The sequence below is a fragment of the Globicephala melas genome, chromosome 9 (genome assembly GCF_963455315.2).
Source record: "Globicephala melas chromosome 9, mGloMel1.2, whole genome shotgun sequence".
Lineage (NCBI taxonomy): Eukaryota > Metazoa > Chordata > Mammalia > Artiodactyla > Delphinidae > Globicephala > Globicephala melas.
Window position 1 is genome coordinate 99,178,529 of NC_083322.1, and position 16,028 is coordinate 99,194,556.

At 41.2% G+C, this 16,028-nt stretch overlaps 1 long non-coding RNA gene across 3 annotated transcripts in view; it reads right to left on the reverse strand.

Annotated features, from left to right (window-relative positions):
• Positions 1 to 16,028, reverse strand: part of LOC115860979 (uncharacterized) — a 138,643-nt gene that overhangs the window by 25,026 nt on the left and 97,589 nt on the right. For 2 of the 3 annotated variants that reach the window (XR_009565178.2, XR_009565177.2), the window contains one exon: positions 6,666 to 6,883. The exons of the other annotated variant lie outside the window; for it this stretch is intronic. This is a non-coding gene — a long non-coding RNA (uncharacterized lncRNA). The remainder of the gene's footprint in view (positions 1 to 6,665; positions 6,884 to 16,028) is intronic. 3 annotated transcript variants of the gene reach the window in all.

Consider the following 16,028-nt stretch of genomic DNA (forward strand, 5'->3'; position numbering starts at 1 on the left):
GTGAAACACAGTGAAATATAGTACAGTACTGCTTACCTCAAAAATCACGAGCCCTCGAAAATACATGTCTTGAAAGAATATGAACAAATGAAAATGTATATGTTAAATAAATTAGAATGGTTGATCATGGGGAAGGTGGGAGCTGGCAAGTGGCAGTGGAGGATGGAGATAAAAGAAAATTCAAAAGACACAAGAGAAGAGGACATTCAAGGATCAATGATGGTAATGTGGCCTAAGATGAACTCTCATCCCTCTGCATCTGTGTTAAGGAGAAAAAAAAGCTAACAAAAAGTTCATGATCAGGACTTCCCTGATGGTGGTTAAGAATCCGCCTGCCAATGCAGGGGATATGGTTCGAGCCCTGGTCCAGAAAGATCACACATGCTGTGGAGCAGCTAAGCCCATGCGCCACAACTACTGAGCCTGCACTCTAGAGCCCACGAGCCACAACTACTGAGCCTGTGAGCCACAACTACTGAAGCCCACGTGCCTAGAGCCCATGCTCCGGAACAAGAGAAGCCACTGCAATGAGAAGCCCGCGCACCACAAGGAAGAGTAGCCCCTGCTCAACACAACTAGAGAAAGCCTGTGTGCAGCAACGAAGACCCAATGCAGCCAAAAATAAATAAATAAAATTTATTTTTTAAAAAAGTTCATGATCAAGGCCATTGAGCATATGGAAAGACTGTGCAAGTGACGGGGTCCCCGTGGTCTGGAAGGGAGCTCGACTGACTATGTGTGGCAATTCATCCCCCCCCACCTACCTTTTTCTTAATGGGCCAAACTTACAGTGGCCATTTAGGGAAAAGGAAAAGATTAACATTCTCTAAGATTCACCTATTAAAGCGACTTACTTCAGCGCTATCCAAACTCCAAACATATATTTCCAAGAACCTACTGCCTGTTGTCACATGGATGTCCTGAAGGAACTTCTGATTCAAAAATCAGACACTTTCTCAGCTCTCCTGAAGCCTCTCTTCCCCTGTGCACTGGGGGTGTGCCGCTACCATTGACTCACAACTCTTCCCACTGACCACAATCTCCCACTGCAGGTCACTGAAATCCACCCCTCCTGTACCCTTACTGCCCCGCACTGTCACTGAGTTAGTCCTCAGAGACTCTTCTCTGGATAATCGCAACGCATCCCTGTAGGCTTCCTTCCCACACTGTATAAACCAGATCTGCTCATTTCTGCTCCCTGGTTAAAAGCCCTCACTGGGACTCCACTGCCTATGGGTTAGGAGACTCTATGACAGGATTCTATCCCACCTCCATCAGTGCCTCAGTCAGATACAGACTGGAGTGCTAGGTTCTGCTCTGCTCACAAATGTTAATGGGTGATAGAAACGAAGGTTTATTTCTCACTCATGCTACGTGTCCTTCAAGAGACAGCTGCTGCTCTGATTCATGTCATCTTCATTCTGGAATGCAGGCTGATGGGGCCGCCTCTCGAGATCCTTTCTGGTCAGAGAAAATAGAGAGCAGGGCAAACACACCAGCCAGGCTACTAAAGCTTCCCCCAGAAGTGCCTGGAGCCATTCCTGTTCGCATTCCATGTGGTTAAGTCTGGCATTAGTGAGATAGGGAAGTACACCCAGTGCTCTAGGGAGGGACTGCAGATATTCGAGATAAACAGTAAGAGCCCATCACACATAGGTGATTTCCTTTTGATTGGAATCTCTGCCTGGTGCATGCCCAGACATTCTTTAAGGCATATCTTAACTTTTACTTCCTCTGCATTTATACCTCTGACTTTGCAAGTAGAGCTTATTGTTCCTGTAGCATTTGGGACGTGCCTCTACACTCACACGTTCGTGTTCTGTGGTAATTGCATATTTCCGTGTTTGTCTTCTCATTAGATTTTGAACTCTGTAAATGTAAGGATACAGTCTTTACCATTTTGGTGTTTGGAGCATGTGTACTTTTTTGTGTGCTGAGTGTGGCACTGGGTGCTTAGTTGCTTGATAATTGATTGCTGACTTCATATTTATTGACCATTGTGGTGGCCATGAGACTGTATCTGACAGACCAGCTACAGAACGCGTAACTGACCCAAGGGCTTTAGCTGCCATGCTCTGAAATTTACTGCTGAGTTTTCACAGATGCATACCTCCCATGCACACCTCCCAGCCCATGACTTAGTGCAGGCCGGTTCCTGGGAGATGCTGGACCCCTCTACTGGCCGACGTTGTCTCTAGGACTCCCCAGCAGCCTGACAAAACTTGCAAGTACAGCACAGCACTCTGGGACGCTTCTACCCCTCCCCCCCTTCTCCTTCACTTTGAGTAAGACTTGCGTCATGTCTGCCCACACTCCCAGCCGCCCCGCCCCCTCCCCACGTTCTCTCACAGGTGTTTCCCCATCATAACATTCTTGCACGTTTCATCCCTTCTTGGCATCTGCTTCTTAGAGGACTTAGACTAACATAAGAAACTTTCATTGTTATAATCACTAGCGGCAGAATATGATTAAGCTTCTTTGCCAGCTTTAAAGAGAGAAATGCAACAGTTAAAATCAGGAAATTGCTTCCTGGCAGAGGTGGGTGTGAATCAGGCTTTGTAAGTGGGTTTGCCTGTGGTGTTGCGGGGGGGAGGTCCGTGGGGGGAGGAGGAAGTGGGGTGGGAAAGGGACTCCTCCCCAGGGACATCCCTTCTCATCCCTGCACAACGTGGTGGGTTTGCTTTTGAAATCTCCAGACTCAGGTTTCTTTTAAATATTGCGGAAAGATTCTTCCAGTACACATTAACTTCTTTTCTTTTCTCTATTTTCCTTTGAGTTATTTATTGTTTCTTTTGTGCGGCTTTCTCCTCTGGGGAGGCTGATTATTCACAATTTGGCTTTGCGACTCTCTCTAATACCTTGGTCAGCACTTTCATTCCTTGCCTCCATGTCCTGGGATCACTTCTCAGATTCCTTCCCCATGTCAACAGTAGGACGGTCTGCAGCATCAGATTTGCTGTTCTGTCTCCAACAAACATTTCAGTTTGGCTCTCTTGTGATTTTGGTTTCCATGCAGTCTCTTCTTGCCTCAGCTCAAGTTTCTGTTTTTTTAAGACTATGGAACAAATATATTTTAAAATGTTCTCCTGTTTCCTGCAGCAAATCTATTTCAGGGAAAGTTTTCCATTCAAGTCCTGAGGCATTGTTCCCCCTCTCTAATGTGGCAGATCTGTCCTTATTGGCTTGCTCTGTGTTGTCCTGCCTTGCTAAGAACGGGGTCTGTAGCCCTGGACCTTGGCTGGATGCAGACAGGAGTCTGTGAAAATCCCCAGGATGAAGTTCTCTTGTTCACAGACGGTAGTGCGGGAAGCCAGCTGGGAAGAGACATGTGAGAAGTCACGTGATGAGATGGGTCCAGCACCACGGGTTAGGAAGGGGGTGTATCCGGTTATGAGCCTCTGGGACAGAAACCAGATGGAGGAGCAACAGAAAGTGGGCAGCGGAGCCTGGAGCGTTCCCCGGAGCCAAGGAGTTTGTCAACAGTGACTTTTCACGGAGGGCTGGCAGCCCTGGCAGGGGCAGGAAGGAAGCTATTAGAAATACCAGTCTTGTCTAGACATGCATGTTGATTATTTAGGTTTATTTATCCGAGAATGAAGAGAAACTCTTCCAGACCTTTTTTTTTTTTTTTTTAACAGTCGTCATACACTGAGTCTCCTTAGCGCCCTCGGAGAGTACTTGGATGTGGCTGAGACTCTAGCAAGTATTAACCACGTGTCTAAGGATCCCTTAAGGCGTGCAAGCAGGTCCACTCAGGTCTGAGGGAGGGAGGGCACTGCAGTTGGGCTGTGGTCCAGAGAGACAGAGGCAGGGGAACATTATCCAGGCCGTGTCCAGGCTTTAGAACTCCACCAGGAGCCTAAGCTCCGCCATCTGCCCCCAGCTACACAAAGGCAAGGGCGAGCTTTGCAGAATTGCCCTGCACCCTTTTCCCTGCTTGCCTCCCGCCCCCTCCACCTCCTCTGTTAGTTCAGCTCCAATAATGTCCACGTGGGGTCTCTCTTTAGACCCACTGTCTAGTTCTCAGATTGCTTCAGCTCGGTTCTGCTCTTTTAAGAATTTTCCTACATTTATATTGATGGCAGGGTTTTTACGACGGTAGTTTGCGGAGACAAAAAGAAGCCCCAAGGGGCGTGGACTGGGCCCTGGTTGCCTGCTTCCCAGGGCGGGAGCTGGGGCCGGAGGGACGGGCTTGGTCAGGGCTCCGCCTTCTTCCGAATCGGGCTGCTTTGGCTCACGGAGCAAAGCGTATGTTATCCATTAATTGTTTTTAAATCTGGTCCCAGTGATGATTTATTTAGTAAAATGGCCTCCGATTTTTGGTATGTGTTGACTATTATCCTTAATTTTCAATACTGATGCAGACCTTTTCCTATTTGTTTTCATGAATATTTTAATGGAAATTGAGTGACACCTTTTACTTCTGTTTCTTAGGATTTTTTTTTTTTAATGACAACTAAGAAACAAATCTACTGCTTTTGAATTTGGTTTCTCTGAGTGCATTTTTCAAAGAACTCTCAGTGCTTTGTACAATTATATTAGAAATTATTTGAAGGCAAGTGTTGAATCCTGGGCAGCCGACGACTAGTGGAAACACTTCTCGTTATATTAGGCGACCTAATTCTAATCTTTGTTGTAAGACTCTTAACTCTTAGTTTTCTCAGGTAAAGGGTGAAAGGTATGGGATAAAGGGTTTAAATTTCCTCTTTTAAGTTTCTCTATCAGACTGGCTGTCAAAGCAACAAAAAGTTAGAGAATATATTTGAAATAAAATCATGTAATATTCTATTTTTATTATACCTCAAGAAGAAAAAGACCACGGTCCTGTGTACTGATTCTCAAAGTGTGTTCCAGGGAAACTGGGAGAGTCAGGGAATCCTCTGAATCCCCTTCAGAGGGTCCACAAGATGAGAATAACTTTCATAATAGCACTACGATGTTGTTGGTTTTTTTCCCTCTCATTTTCTCATGAGTGTATGATGGAGTTTTTCAAAGTCTGCATGATGTGTGATATCACAACAGATTAGTGTAAAAGCAGATAAAAGAATCCAGCTCTCTTCTATTAAGCAAGACATTAAAGAGACTTGCAAAATTATGAAACACTACTCTTCTCACTAAATTTTTTTGTTAAAAATATAGCTTTTAAAAATAAGTTTTTTATTTTAAAGTGTAGTTGATTTATTATTGATATTTTTAATGAATTAAGTTTATAAAGTTATGTTTTTCTTTTAAATACCAAAAATACTGATAGACGTAACCCACAAAAGTATAGGCTCTTTGGAGTCCTCAATAATTTTTAAGAGTGAGAAGGAGTCTTAAGACCAAAAACTTTGAGGACCACTGACCAAAGCGTCAGTCTTAGTATTAAATAGCAGATAGTTACACAGCCTCCACCCCTTCTAAAAGACCAAAGGCCAATTCATTCCCATGTTTTAAAAATTAATGTTCATCAGACATCATTTTTCAAAACTAGTTGTTTATAATAACTAAGAGGGGGATGTCTTGTCTTTCAGATAGTTCTCAGGCTCTCTACGTGATTTTTAAAAATTGTGTTTACTTCCACAAATAGTTGTTATTTATTGAGCAGTTATTTTATATTGAACATTTTACGTGTGCGAACTCATTTAATCGTCATGACAACAGTCATGAAGCAGACATCACAGCTTTCACTATTTTATATGTGAGAGAACTGAGGATTAGATGCCAAAGTGCCTTGTCCAAGGTCACTGGGCTGGGAAATGGTGCAACCGGGATTCTAACGAAGGCCTAGTGGGCTTCAGAGCCAGGGCCCATTTCTACCATTGTATCGTACCTCCTTTAAAGCCAAAAATGCTGATTCTGAATGCCAGTTCATTTTCTATGATCATCATTCGCCTTTAGACCAATGCCTCGTGCAAATATCGATTAAAGTGAATGTTCATGTTCAATCATAGAAGCGTGGTTTGGCTATTGCCATTAAAGCATTCATTCACCCACTTGTTCCTTCAATAAACATTTACTGAGTGCCTTGCTTAGAGCTGACATTCTAATCAGGTGATATAGATAATAGACAGTGAACAAGAAATAGTAAAATAGGTAAATTATGTAGGATGTTGGAGGATCTAAATTCTATGGAAATAGCGTGGCAGGCTGAAGGGGCTTTTATGTGTGAGGGTAGAGGTGGTGAGGTGACGTTGGCATGTTTTAACGACAGCGAGAAGCTAGTGGGCTGGATTGGAGTAAGCGAGGAGGCGGGTGGGAGGACATAAAGAAAGAGGTGTCACAGGGAACCAGATGACCTGCAGTTCTCTGAGTGAGATAACAGTAGGGTTTTGAGAAAGGGAATTTACACTTTCTAAATGGAATTACATGTTCTAAGGCTCATTCTGGCTTGCAAGTTGAGAATAACACAAGGGTAGAAATCTGGAAGACAGTCTGGGGGCTATCGCTGAAGTCCAGGTGCTGTGGACCAAGATTCGGGTTCAGAGCCAGGCGTTTGATTTTAGAAGTGGTGAGAAGTGGCTGCGTACTGGATATGTATTCAAGGTAGAGCCATGGCACCAAGTTTCACCAAGGGATAATTCCAGGTATCATAGAGCAATTGATTACGACTAAATCATCCTTGTTTTATGTCACCCACCCTAAAATAAAAGTGAAATGTCTCCTTTCCACTTGCATTGTCTTACTTTCAGAAGTGCTCTGCTTGGAATCATTTAAAAGTAGCTAGTCTGGGCTTCCCTGGCGGCGCAGTAGTTGAGAGTCCCCGATGCAGGGGACACGGGTTTGTGCCCCGGTCCGGGAGGATCCCACATGCCGCGGAGTGGCTGGGCCTGTGAGCCATGGCCGCTGAGCCTGCGCGTCCGGAGCCTGTGCTCTGAGGCCACAACAGTGAGAGGCCCGCATACTGCAAAACAAAACAAAACAAAACAAGAAAAAACAGCTAGTCTGAAAGCAATAGGAACCGGTAAATAGCTTTCAATGAGTCATCACTACATTATTCATGGATTAAAACGTATGTGTGGCTTAGGACAACTTAGCTAGATAGTAAATGACTACATACATGTGATTGCCAACTGACCTAGGAAACATTTCAGTCTGATGAAGCACTTTTCCTAGGACTTAAAATTGAGGTGTCAGCAATTCTTACATCTACTCAAATCCAAGTGAAGTTGTTAGCCCTGTCTAGAGGAACGTCTATTGCTCAATGTCAAAGGCAGTAAATACATAATTTAATTGTCCATCTTTGCTCTGAATGTTTTTAAAGGAGAGCTCCATGTATATTTGAATTAATTAATGAGCATCTCACTTGAAGAGAGGACCTATAGTATGAAAAGTAATATTTAGAATTCCAGGAATTAAACCACTAGGATTTGAATCCTTATACCATTACTGGTTATGACCTTCAGCAAATTACTTAACCTCTGTCTCGATTTCTTCTGAGAAATGGAGGTGCTAAACTACTACTACTACTACTACTACTACTACTACTACTACTACTAACCACGCCCTCACTAAGGTCGAGCGAGTTTGTCCCTGTACAGTATTGGTGTAGAGCATGGTAATAGTAAATGCTCAGTAAGTGCTTTTGTTATTATAAGGTCACACTGGAAGTTTCAAGGAAAGCATGCTCATTAATGCACAATGTAACATTAATGAAGTAATGAGTCAATTACTTCTTCCTTCAGTTACTATTAGTGCCCTAAGCTGAAAGGACCAAGCCGCCCAGCCACATTTTAGTAGTTACAATTCATTTATTAATATCTGAAAAATTTCCCCATCACCGAGACTATTTTACACATATATTGGAGAAAAAGTACTATTGCAGTCATAACTCTAGTGAGTGTCAAAACAAGTATTTCTTCCATAGGGGGAAAAACCCTTTAGGGAACATAGTTAATAGAAAAAAAATACAAGAAATTTGCAGAGGCCCATAATTTCCTACGTCATTCTTTTCTACCTAGTTCCACATTTGCTTCCGCTTTGAAAATACTCTTTCCTCAAACCTTGTCAGCTCAAAGTAATATTTCTAGAGAAAACAAATCTTTACAAAGCAAATACAGACTCCTCTTCATATTAGAATTAGTTGTAAATTTTTTAAAGTTTTTTTTCTGGTTGCATAAATATTGTTCACCCCAAACCACAGAGAAAACTCTTAATGAGACCACACGTTTACATATGGTTAAAAATTTTAAATTCCCTGGAAATTCCGAAGTATATATATAACTGTGTTTCTGCTGTAAATATCTAGATATAACACAACATACTTTGACATGCTTATATATAAGATGTCATTATATATCTAGCAATATTATTGAAATTATTCTTCAATGATAAAAAAAGGAAAATAGCTAAACAAAAACAAAAATGACGGTTATGAATGATTAATACACTCATATGGGGCCAAAGAAAATTGCAGCACAGTAAAATCGTGATCAGGAAAGAAAACACACCCATCCTAGGAGACCCGCTGTAATGCAGAACATCACGGTGGAGATCTTCTTTTAATTACTGGTGGTGCCGTGAGCCAAAAGATTCCAAGTTTGTTTGAACAAAGCCACAGACGAACTGCTGTTGGGAATTAATTTCAGGCCCTTCAAAAGCCAGGAATTCTGTCTCACGCAGGGTGTGGGATTTTGAAGGCATATTTTGTAGTGTGGGAATGGCTGTACACCGAGAAAGGAAATGGGAATAAGTAAAGTGCTGTTGTCTGTCCCGTGCACGGACGGCAACTCAGCACCCGCTGCTCTTACACATCAGTCACACACAGCATCCTGTTCTTTACATACCTGTCTCTATTAGATGATTAGCCCGCCTCACCAAATGGATTTGAGTTTTAAAATGCAGTAAGTCTTAAGTCAACTCAGTGGCAGCAACCAGGCTTTTTATGTCATCCCAGCCTTGCAGGCAGCCTTGGTTCCTCATTCATCCTGTTGCAGCCAAGCTCTTCTCATTGTGAAAGACCAGCAATTTGAGAGAGGGACGCGCAAACAGTATTGCTTTTGCTAGATGGTTATCCTTTGAGAAAGTCAGTCTCATTTCCAAGAATAGCCATTTCCCTCCTGGGAAGCCTAAGACCCTCCTGGTGCCCTTTAAGTTTTGGCAGACATCCTGGTTTGCTTTGAATCCCCAGTACACTTAGGAAATGGAGAAAAGAGAGTTGAAAGTGTTTCTGTTAAGGCTTCAGCAGACAAAAGCCAAAGACTCCCAAGACCTTGTCCTGCAGCCCTCCGGTGGGTGTGACGTGCAAATCTCAGTGTGAATGATTGATTTGCAACGGTTATAATTTGAAATCCTGAAAATGCATAGCATGTGTATGACAGATAAAAAACTATTTTTAAATGGAGTGAAAACTAATTGAGATATTCTAAATGATCATGCATTAGTATACTAGTGACTTTATTTTTTTCCTCTATAGAAATTCTTAGACATTGCAAGTATCTAGGAGAGAATTCGTGGTGTTTCCCCCAAACCAACGTCCTTTTCATGTGGAGTATCATGAAGGATTAATGCCCAAGGAATATTCTTTGGGAAACACTGTTATCAGAATTCATAACCTTAAACACAAATGAATACCAATGCAGAAATGCACCTCTAAGTTAATCTTTCAAGAAATTAGATATCTCCAGGAGAAGCAGTCAAAGCAAGACGTATAACAAAGCATTGGGTTAACTGTGCAAAAAACTCACTTAAAATATCTCTTTCCCTTATGATTCTCTAGAGAACTCAATCCACATGTCTGCCAATTTTATGTTAAGTCCTTCCTCTAAAATCACAAACTTTGTATCTTTTTATACTGAGTTAAGGTGAAAAGTAAAATATTATTGGATGATGGAAGATTGCGCTTCTCAAGGTGTCTCCACCACACTAAGTCCATTAAAATGCTAAGTAAAATATTTGAAGGCACATCTTCAATGATAACATAAAAGCACAAAATAGAAATATCAACATGAAGAAGCAAAATCAAGAATGCAGAAAACGCCATTGTGAACCAGGCTCCTCTTCCCGTCACCTCGCGTCTAGACAGACGTTCTTAAATTTATTCTTGTTATCTCTTGGAGTATTAATTTATAAACTTGAAGTACTAATGATTTTTATTTTGTTTTCCCCACTTTTGTTTTATTTCAGTTGTTTCAATGAACATGCATTTTGTGTAATTGTATGTAGATTGTATTTCTAAGCAACATCATATAAAATGTATATTGTAACAATTTTATAGATCTCAGTTAGATACCATATAATATACCAAAAGGTAAATAGTAGTTCTCTGTGTGGTGGGGATATGATTCCATTAAAAAAATTTTTTTGCCATTTTTTTCATATTTTATACATTTGTTTATATTAAATTTTTAACAGGAAAACATATTTTAACTTTTAAATATGTCACAATCATTGTGTGCATGGGCTGTGAAGCCCAGATCACTGGGGTTTGAATCTTGGCTTCTCCACTTCCTTCCTGTGTGATCCTGGGTAAGTTACTTAACCCTTCTGTATCTCAGTTTTAGCATCTGTAAAATGAGGGAAAATAATAGAATCTATTTCCATAGGCTAGTGTTTGGGATAGATGAATCAATGTGTTGAAAGTATCCAGAACATGGTCTGTAGTATGAAAATGTTAGCTATGACAGAATTATTATTATTATTTTAAAAATTTTATTGAAGTATAGTTGATATACAATATTATATGTTATAGTGGTTCACAATTTTTAAAGGTTACACTCCATTTATAGTTATTATAAAATATTGGCTATATTCCCTGTGTTGTACAATACATCCTTATTTTATACATAATAGTTTGTACTATATTGCCCCTCCCCGCTTCTTCTCCCCAGTGGTAACCACTAGTTTGTTCTCTGTATCTGTGAGTCTGCTTCTTTTTTGTCATATTCACTAGTTTGTTGTATTTTTCAGATTCCTCACATAAGTGATAGCATACACTATTTGTCTTTCTCTGTCTGACTTATTTCACTTAGCATAATACCCTCCAAGGTTATCTATGCTGTTGCAAATGGCAACATTTTATTATTTTTTATGGCTGAGTAGTATTCCATTGTATATATATACCACTTCTTCTTTATCCATTCATCTGTTGAGGGACAGTCAGGTTGCTTCCATATCTTGGCAATTATGAATAATGCTGATATGAACATTGGAGGGCATGTATCTTTTTGAGTTAGTGCTTTTGTTTCTTTTGGATATATACCCAGGAGTGGAATTGCTGGGTCATATGGTAGTTCTATTTTTATTTTTTTGAGAAACCACCACACTTTTTTCCACAGTGGCTATACCAATTTACATTCCCACCGATAATGTGCAAGTGTTCCCTTTTCTCCACATTCTTGCCAATATTTGTTATTTGTCTTTTTGCTGATAGCCATTCTGACAGGGGTGAGGGGATGTCTCATTGTGGTTTTGATTTCCATTTCCCTGATGATTAGCAACGTTGAGCATCTTTTCATGTGCCCGTTGGCCATATGCATGTCCTCTTTGGAAAAATGTCTATTCAGGTCTTCTACCCATTTTTGGATCAGGTTGTTTGTTTCTTTGATGTTGAGTTGTATGAGATGTTTATATATTTGGATATTAACCCCTTATCAGAGATGTCATTTGCAAATATTTTCTCCCATTCTGTAGGTTGTCTTTTCATTTCATTGATGGTTTCCTTTGCTGTGCAAAAGTTTTTAGGTTTTATTAGGTCCCATCTGTTGTTTCTTTTTCTTAAATCTCCTTTACTTTAAGAGAGAGATCCAAAAAAATATTGCTACCATTTGTCAGAAAGTGTGCTGCCTATGTTTTTCTCTAGGAGGTTTATGGTTTCTGGTCTTACATTTAGGTCTTTAATCCATTTTGAGTTTATTTTTGTATGTGGTGTTAGAGAATGCTCTAGTTTCATTCTTTTACTAGAATGTAGCTGTCCAGTTTTCCCAGCACCACTTGTTCAAGAGACTGCCTTTTCTCCATTTTATATTCTTGCCTCCTGTGTTGTAGATTAATTGACCATAAGTGTGTGGGTTTATTTCTGGGTCCTCTATTCTGTTTTATTGATCTACGTGTCTGTCTGTCTTTGTGCCATACTATATGGTTTGTTTTGTGTGTGTGTGTGGTACGCAGGCCTCTCACTGCTGCGGCCTCTCCCGCTGCAGAGCACAGGCTCTGGACACGCAGGCTCAGTGGCCATGGCCCACGGGCCCAGCCACTCCGCGGCATGTGGGATCTTCCCATATGGGGGCACAAGCCCTTGTCCCCTGCATCGGCAGGCAGACTCTCAACCACTGCGCCACCCTTGTCCCCTGCATCGGCAGGCAGACTCTCAACCACTGCGTCACTGCGCCACCAGGGAAGCCCTATACTTATACTTATATAGCCCTATATTATAGGGAAGCCCTATACACCAGGGAAGCCTAATATGTTTTGATTACTGTAGCTTTGTAATATAGTCTGAAGCCAGGGAGCATGATTTCTCTAGCTCTGTTCTTCTTTCTCAAGATTGTTTTGGCTATTCAGGATCTTTTGTGTTTCCAAACAAATTTTGTTTTTTTGTTTTTTTTTTTCTGCAGTATGTGGGCCTCTCACTGTTGTGGCCTCTCCCGTTGTAGAGCACAGGCTCCGGATGCACAGGCCCAGCGGCCATGGCTCATGGGCCCAGCCACTCCACGGCATGTGGGATCTTCCCAGACCGGGGCACGAACCCGTGTCCCCTGCATCGGCAGGCGGACTCTCAACCACTACACCACCAGGGAAGCCCTCCAAACAAATTTTAAAATTATTTGTTCTAGTTCTAAGAAAAATGCTATTGGTATTTTGATAGGGATTGCATTGAATCTGTAGTTATAAGGAATCTGCAGTTACATATAATATCAAATTTTAGAGTTACCACAATTTCAAGCTCATGAAGCACTTGGAAAATTCCTTGCTTCACCTCCTAATTTAGAAATTACGTCCTGCAGAAAACTGTCCAGACTCCCTGAGTTTGGATCAGGTATCCCCTCTTCCCTGTGGTCCTACAGCTTCCTGATGGGGCACAGATCAATTCATTGCAGTTGCCTACTCGATGGCCTGTGACACTCTGTGACTGTAAGGTCCAGGAGCCCTGGTCATGATTCTTGGTCCCCACTTGGTTGCATCTAGCATTGTGTAATAATATTTGTTAAATAAAGGGATGCCTTTAACTTCACCTTTAGAAATGAGTTTTCTGTCTCTGCCTTAGTAATTCTTAAACACTCCCTCACTGAAGCACCTTTCTGTTAACTGGTGGGTCTAGAGCTGTGGTTTGCCAATGGGGTCCCTGCCTGCAGCCTCAGCAGCACCTGTGAACATGTTAGGAACACAGATGCCCAGACTGTGCCACACACGGACTGAATCAAAGCCTCTGTGGGTGAGACATGACAAGCTGCATTCTAACAAGCTCCTCAGATGACTGTAACCCAGCTGTGGCCCCAAGGACTCTGATTCAGAAGGTCTGCTTGGGTCCTGACTGAGTCAAGCTAACAGGGGTGGATCACTGTGCCACCAGAGGGAAGCAAAGGGCAGCAGAGCAGAGGTGGACCTAGTGGGAAAGGGGAACACCCAGCAGGCTCTGGCCAAGGATGTCCCCGGCCAAGTGCAGATCAGATTCCAGAGGGAGGTGATCCCCAGGGTGGAGCCTGGATTACTCAGATGCCAGGTCAAGCTGGGGACACAGAGTGTGGGTGGATCAGTGGAAGCAGAGGGTGAGGAATTGAAGAGGAGACCAAATTACACATAGATGTCAGCTAATCAGGCAAAGCACAGTCATGATTGAAGGATGCATTTGGGACCCAAGCCAGACCTGCTACAGCTTTCTCTTCAGGGATCACCTTATAAGGCTCCTAAGACCAGCTGTAGGACCTGTATTTCTTTCTATCTTTTTTTTTTAAGTTTGAATCATTTCCAACATTTTATTCTTAGAGCTTTCTTTTTTTTTAATTAATTAATTAAGGTTTTTTTCCTTATTAGTCATCCATTTTACACACATCAGTGTATACATGTCAATCCCAATATCCCAATTCATTACACCAGAACCCCCACCCCTTGCCCCTTTCCCCTCTTGGTGTCCATACATTTTTTCTCTACTTCTGTGTCTCAATTTCTGCTCTTCAAACCAGTTGATCTGTACCATTTTCTAGGTTCCACATAGATGTGTTAATATACGATATTTGTTTTTCTCTTCCTGACTCACTTCACTCTGTATGACAGTCTCTAGATGCATCCACGTCTCTACAAAAGACCCAATTTCGTTCCTTTTTATGTCTGAGTAATATTCCATTGTATATATGTACCACATCTTCTTTATCCATTCATCTGTCGATGGACATTTAGGTTGCTTCCATGACCTGGCTATTGTAAATAGTGCTGCAATGAACATTGGGGTGCATGTGTCTTTTTGAATTATGGTTTTCTCTGGGTATATGCCCAGTAGTGGGATTGCTGGGCCATGTGGTACTTCTATTTTTAGTTATTTAAGGAACCTCCATAATGTTCTCCATAGTGGCTGTATCAATTTACATTCCCACCAACAGTGTAAGAGGGTTCCCCTTTCTCCACACCCTCTCCAGGATTTGTTGTTTGTAGATTTTCTGATGATGCCCATTCTAACTGATGTGAGGTGATACCTCATTATAGTTTTGATTTGCATTTCTCAAATAATTAGTGATGTTGAGCAGCTTTTCATGTGCTTCTTGGCCATCTGTATGTCTTTGGAGAAATGTCTATTTAGGTCTTCTGCCCATTTTTGGATTGGGTCCCTTGTTTTTTTAATATTGAGCTGCATGAGCTGTTTATATATTTTGGAGATTAATCCTTTGTCCATTGATTCATTTGCAAATATTTTCTCCCATTCCGAGGGTTGTCTTTTCATCTTGTTTATGATTTCCTTTGCTGTGCAAACGCTTTTAAGTTTCATTAGGTCCCATTTGTTTATTTTTGTTTTTATTTCCATTACTCTAGGAGGTGGATCAAAAAAGATATTGCTGTGATTTATGTCAAAGAGTGTTCTGCCTCTGTTTTCCTCTAAGAGTTTTATAGAGTCCGGTCTTACATTTAGGTCTCTAATCCATTTTAAGTTTATGTCTGTGTATGGTGTTAGGGAGTGTTCTAATTTCATTCTTTTACATGTAGCTGTCCAGTTTTCCCAGCACCACTTATTGAAGAGACTGTCTTTTCTCCATTGTATATCCTTGCCTCCTTTCTCATAGATTAGTTGACCATTGGTGCGTAGGTTTATCTCTGGGCTTTCTATCCTGTTCCACTGATCTATATTTCTGTTTTTGTGCTAGTACCATATAGTCTTGATGACTGTAGCTTTGTAGTATAGTCTGAAGTCAGGGAGTCTGACTCCTCCAGCTCTGTTTTTTTCCCTCAAGACTGCTTTGGCTATTTGGGGTCTTTTGTGTCTCCATACAAATTTTAAGATTTTTTGTTCTAGTTCTGTAAAAAATGCCATTGGTAATTTGATAGGGATTGCATTGAATCTGTAGATTGCTTTGGATAGTATAGTCATTTCCAAAATATTGATTCTTCCAATCCAAGAACATGGTATATCTCTCCATCTGTTTGTATCATCTTTAATTTCTTTCATCAGTGTCTTATAGGTTTCTGCATACAGGTCTTTTGTCCCCCTAGGTAGGTTTATTCCTAGGTATTTTATTCTTTTTGTTGCAATGGTAAATGGGAGTGTTTCCTTAATTTCTCTTTCAGATTTTTCATCATTAGAGTATAGGAATGCAAGAGATTTCTGTGCATTAATTTTGTTTCCTGCTACTTGACTAAATTCATTGATTAGCTCTAGTAGTTTTCTGGTAGCATCTTTAGGATTTTCTATGTATAGTATCATGTCATCTGTAAACAGTGACAGTTATACTTCTTCTTTTCCAATTTGTATTCCTTTTATGTCTTTTTCTTCTCTGATTGCTGTGGCCAAGACTTCCAAAACTATGTTGAATAATAGTGGTGAGAGTGGACATCCTTGTCTTATTCCTGATCTTAGAGGAAATGCTTCCAGTTTTTCACCATTGAGAAAGATGTTTGCTGTGAGT